The sequence below is a fragment of the Rhinopithecus roxellana genome, chromosome 13 (genome assembly GCF_007565055.1).
Source record: "Rhinopithecus roxellana isolate Shanxi Qingling chromosome 13, ASM756505v1, whole genome shotgun sequence".
In the NCBI taxonomy this organism is placed as follows: Eukaryota; Metazoa; Chordata; class Mammalia; order Primates; family Cercopithecidae; genus Rhinopithecus; species Rhinopithecus roxellana.
This window is the reverse complement of record NC_044561.1, coordinates 21,061,431-21,067,430: the sequence shown is the minus strand read 5'-3', so window position 1 is coordinate 21,067,430 and position 6,000 is coordinate 21,061,431.

Sequence of the window (6,000 nt, the reverse complement as noted above, 5' to 3'; positions counted from 1 at the left end):
TATTTATTTGAGACAAGGTTTCACTTTGTCCCCAAGACTGGAGTGAAGTTGTGTGATCATAGCTCACTGTAGCCTCTAACTTCTGGGCTCATGTGAACCTCCTGCCTTAGCCTCTTGAGTAGCTGGGACTACAATTATGTGCCACTACACCTGGCTAATTTTTAAATCTTATTTTTGTATAGACAGGGCTTCACTATATTGCCCAGACTGGCAGAAAATTTTTTTTTTTAATTACTAGAGTTAATAAATGAATTCAGTAAAGCAGCAGGGGGCAAAGTCAGCACACAAAGAACAATTGTACGTCTACTCACCAATGAACAATCAGAAAAAGAAATTAAGAAAACAATTCTATTTATAATAGTATCAAAAAGAATAAAATACCTAGGGATAAATTTAACCAAGGAGGCAAAATACTTACACACTAAGTTGCATTTAAATAGGACAGTGAACGTAAAAGTGTGATTAGTACAGGGCCTGACCCAAAATAGATGCTTAATGCCTATTCTCATCAGAGACACCACTGAACGCCATAGAAAGGAGAGTCGGCTACACTGACAGGGACGAAGTTCCTTTGGAAGTCTGGCAGCCCTGCTCCCTCCTAGGGATAGGGTTTTGCTTAGCTTTGCGGAGTGATCAGCAAGAACACCCTTAAGTTCATGAAAAGGGTCTGTGGAGTTATTTGCAAAGAAAATAGTAAGGGGTAAGCTGGGAAGAAAATAAGGGAGAGACTAGAAGATGCCGATAAATCAGGAATGTGGATGGCAGTTTTAAAAAGGCAAGGAACAGGCCTGACATGGTGGGTTCACGCCTGTAATCCTAGCACTTTGGGAGGCCGAGGTGGGAAGATTGCTTGAGGCCAGGAGTTCAAGACTAGCCTGAGCAGCATAGTGAGACCTTGTCTCTACAAAAGAAAAAAAAAAAGTTTTAAAAACATTGTCAAGGAAAAAAAAGAAAAAAGAAACAAAGGCGAGCAACACAGGCTGAGTCCCAGGTACAAGAGAGCGACAGATGGGCTGCGGTCTGCGATATGCCCCAGAATATAATCTGCCAAAAGTCCATGGACAATTCCAGCTGAGGAGGAAGCTTCTAGGTCTTCCCAAGCCAGTCCCTCTCCCCCTAATCTGCCCACCCTTGGCATGAATGGCTAAGTAGCCCACAGGGGAGGGACTGACCGGGCTTCTTGCTTGTTTGAAAATCCTCCTTAAAGCCAAGGGATTCTTTTGTTCAGCCTGCTTCTCTGGAAAGGGAAAATCTCTTCTGGAGGGTGACAGGCTCTCATAACCCCTAAGAAGCAAAGCCTCTTCCCAGCCCTCACAAGCTCTCTTTGAAATCTTGTCCTGGCTTCTGGAGATGAGCTTTTGTGCTGACTCAGTTTGGCTGCCTTCCAGCCAAGAACAAAGAAGTGCAGGCTGCAATGCGGGGGCCATTAAAGCAACTATTTTTAGGCTCTATTTCAATCTTATTCAGCACAGGCGGTGAGACACAAGGCCTGAAGGTGGACAGACCAGGGGGATGCCACCTGGGACAAAGTCCCAGGCAAGTAGGTCAGGGAAAAGACAAGGAGATCTCGCTATGTGGAGAGAAAGAAGCACCTTGCCGGGCGTGGTGGCTCACACCTGTAATCCCAGCACTTTGGGAGGCCGAGGCAGGTGAATCACGAGGTCAGGAGATTGAGACCATCCATGGTGAAACCCCATCTCTACTAAAAATATAAAAACTTAGCCAGGCATGGTGGTGGGCGCCTGTAATCTCAGCTACTCAGAAGGCTGAGGCAGGAGAATTGCGTGAACCCGGGAGGCGGAGGTTGCAGTGAGCCAATATCGTGCCACTGCACTCCAGCCTGGGCAACAGAGCGAGACTCCATCTCAAAAAAAAAAAAAAGCACCCAGATGCTCATGCTGCTATCCAAGGTGCAGAAGACTGGAGAAGAAAGAGAGCTGCCCAGAGAATCTGGCCCTGTAGAGTCATCAAGAAAAATGAGGAAAGCGAAGGGAAGGGAGGGAAGGGGAAGGGGAAGGGGAAGGGGAAGGGGAAGGGGAAGGGGGGAAGGGGGGGAAGGGAGGGGAAGGGGAAGGGGAAGGGGAAGGGGAAGGGGAAGGGGAAGGGAAGGGGAAGGGAGGGGAAGGGAGGGGAAGGGAGGGGAGGGGAGGGGAGGGGAGGGAGTACAGTGTCTTCCATAAAGAGACCAGGGCACTCTATACCTGGGGATCTTGGTTAAAAATACACTTCTTGGCTGGGTGGGGTGGCTCACGCCTGTAATCCCAGCACTTTGGGAGGCCAAGGTGGGTGGATCACCTGAGGTCAGGAGTTTGAGACCAGCCTAGCCAACACGGTGAAACCCTGTCTCTACTAAAAATACAAAATTAAGCCGGGCGCGGTGGCTCAAGCCTGTAATCCCAGCACTTTGGGAGGCTGAGACGGGCGGATCACGAGGTCAGGAGATCGAGACCATCCTGGCTAACACGGTGAAACCCCGTCTCTACTAAAAATACAAAAAAAACTAGCCGGGCGAGGTGGCGGGCGCCTGTAGTCCCAGCTACTCTGGAGGCTGAGGCAGGAGAATGGCGTAAACCTGGGAGGCGGAGCTTGCAGTGAGCTGAGATCCGGCCACTGCACTCCAGCCCGGGCCACAGAGCAAGACTCCGTCTCAACAAAAAAAAAAAAAAAAAAAAAAAAAAAAAAAAAAAAAAAAAAAAAAAAAAAAAAATTAGCCACATACTTGTAATCCCAGCTCTTGGGAGGCTGAGGCAGGAGAATCACTTGAACCCAGGAGGTGGAGGCTGCAGTGAGCTGAGATCGTGCCATTGCACTCCAGCCTGGGCAACAGAGCAAGGCTCAAAAAATAAAAATAAAAAAATACACTTCCTTGGCGCATCTCAGGTCAACTGAGTCAGAATATTTGGAATGAGACTTGGGTGTCTGTGTTTCTAATCAGGTGCTGGGATGGGTGACTCCCACATGGGCTGAAGTTCGAGGACCTCTGAGCTAGAGAGTACCTGCCTTTGGAATTCAAACGACTGATGTGGACTGACGGTAGTGGTGGTGATTTAACAGCCATTGAAGGTACCATTCTCTTCTCCTTGCTAGGCTCAGGTTTCTTTTCTTTTTCCAAATGGGGACTCACTATATTACCCACGCTGGTCTTGAATTCCTGGGCTCAAGCAATTCTCCTGCCTCAGCTTTCTGAATGGCTTGGATTATAGGCACGAGCCACCATGCCCAGCAAGGCTTAGGTTTTCATCTGTAAAATGAAGGGCCCTGGTAGGGGTAGGAATTTATTACTTAGCTCTTCCTCTGAAAATCCTTATCCCTGGGATACTCAGTGATCAGCAGAGAGACCTGGAGGAATAGCTTTTATACTGGAGGCCTGCATTATCCAAAGAAAAAAAGTAAAAGTCCACTTGGGGGAATATGCTTATGATGCGGATCAAGCTTAACAGCATGTTTTGGAGGGATAAGAAGTTTCATCAGGACAATCACAAAAAATAAAATGTGTTTCCTCTTGGAGTTAGCAAACTTTATCTCTGCAACTACGTACTAATTCTCAAAAATTTTTACATTTCTACATCTTTTTTTTTTTCCCCCAAGACGGAGTCTTGCTCTGTTGTCCAGGCTGGAATGCAGTGGCACAATCTCAGCTAAGTGCAACCTCCACTTTGGGGATTCAAGCAATTCTCCTGCCTCAGCCTCCCTGAGTAGTTGGGATTACAGGCATGCACCACCATGCCCAGCTAATTTTTGTATTTTTAGTAGACGGGGTTTCACCATGTTGATCAGGCTGGTCTTGAACTCCTGACCTCAGGTGATCTGCCCACTGGCATCCCAAAGTGCTGATATTACAGGTGTGAGCCACTGTGCCCGGCCCATCTTATTTTTTAAAACGAAAAAAGAATGGAGTACTGATGGTGGGGGTCAAGATACACTTTTTGACAAAACTGTCCAAGAATAGTCTATGCCATCCTTTACTTTGACTTGCAGGAGTATCACAAAGGAGGTAATTTTATGAACATTTTAAAGGTTGTTACCTATCTTTCCAAGACTTCTCTTAATCCTTTGAGAATCAAACCATTATATTTTGAGGCACTTTTGTCATTACCATGAAGACTCTACTCAGGCCAGGCGTGGTGGCTCATGCCTATAATTCTAGCACTTTGGCAGGCCTAGGTGGGAGGATCATTTGAGCCCAGGAGTTTTGAGACCAGCCTGAGAAAAATACAAAAAATTTAAAAATTAGCCAGGCATGGACACGTCTGTGGTCCCAGCTACTTGGGAGGCTGAGGCAGGAGGATCACTTGAGTCCAGGAGAGGTTGAGGCTGCAGTGAGCTGTGTTCATGCCTACTGCACTCCAGCCTGGACAACAGAGCAAGACCCTGTCTCAATTTTAAAATATATATATTCTCCTCAAATGTTACCTGGTCTCACTGTCCTGTATCTCTGTATGTGACTGATTCTCCAACACCACTCTCGCCAACTCCATGAAATCCTGTAAGACTTAGAATTACTCTCTGTGAAGTCCAGTTGATCTCTGAACAACAGTTTGGACTCTGTGGGTCTATTATATGCAGATTTCTTTTTTTAAAAAATTTTTTAGAGATAGGGTCTCGCATTGTTTCCCAGGCTAGAGTACAGTACAAGCACAATGAATAGTTCACTGTGACCTTGAACTCCTGGACTCGAGTCATCTGCCCACCTCAGCCTTCTGAGTAACTGGGACTATTGGTGGATACCACCACACCTGGCTAATTTTTAAATTTTTTGTAGACACAGGGTCTCACTACGTTGCTCAGGCTGGACCTGAACTCCTGGCCTCAAGGGATCCTCCCGCCTTAGCCTCCCAAAGTACTAGGATTACAGTCATGAGCCCCTGCACAGATTTTGTTCAATAAAATAACAGTGGTGCCTGCCTCTCCCTCCTCCTCCTCCACGTTTTCTGCCTCTGCCATCCTAGAGACACCAAGACCAACCCCTCCTCTTCCTTAGATTATTCAACCCTGAGACAGGATGTGAAGACCTTTATGGTGATCCACTTCCACTTACTAGTAGATATATATTTCTTTCCTTATGGCTTTCTTATTTTTTAATTTTTTTATTTTATTTTATTTAATTTTTTTGAGACGGAGTCTTGCTCTGTCACCCAAGCTGGAGTGCACTGGCCAGTTCTCAGCTCACTGCAAGCTCCACCTCCCGGGTTCATGCCATTCTCCTGCCTCAGCCTCCCGAGTAGCTGGGACTACAGGCGCCCGCCACCTTGCCCGGCTAGTTTTTTGTATTTTTTAGTAGAGACGGGGTTTCACCGTGTTAGCCAGGATGGTCTCGATCTCCTGACCTTGTGATCCGCCCGCCTCGGCCTCCCAAAGTGCTGGGATTACAGGCTTGAGCCACCGCACCCGGCCTATTTTTTTATTTTTGAGACGGAGTCTTACTCTGTTGCCCAAGCTCGAGTACAGTAGCGTGATCTTGGCTTACTGCAACCTCTGCCTCAAAGGTTCAAGTAATTCTGCTTCAGCCTCTTGAGTAGCTGGGACTACAGGCATGCACCACCACGCTTGGCTAATTTTCATGTTTTTAGCAGAGACAGGGTTTCACCATGTTGGCCAGGCTGGTCTCAAACTCCTGACCTCAAGTGATCCACCCGCCTTGGCCTCCCAAAGCGCTGGGATTACAGACATGAGTCACTGTGCCCAGGCCCCCTTATGACTTTCCTAATAACATTTTCTTTCCTCTAGTTTACGCTATTGTAAGAATACAGTGTACAAGATACAAAATATATATTGAAAATATGTACTGACTGTTAGCAGTAAGTAACTACGAATAGCATATTACTGGTCAACAGCAGGCTATTAGTAGTTTTTAGGGAGTCAAAAGTTATACACAGATTTTTCAAATGTGCAGGGCAGGGGGTGTTGGTGCCCCTCACCCCTGAGTTGTTCAAGGATCAACTGAATTTGTCTTCTGTTTACACTGCACTGTCAGGCATTTATAACATCCAACAATCAGAG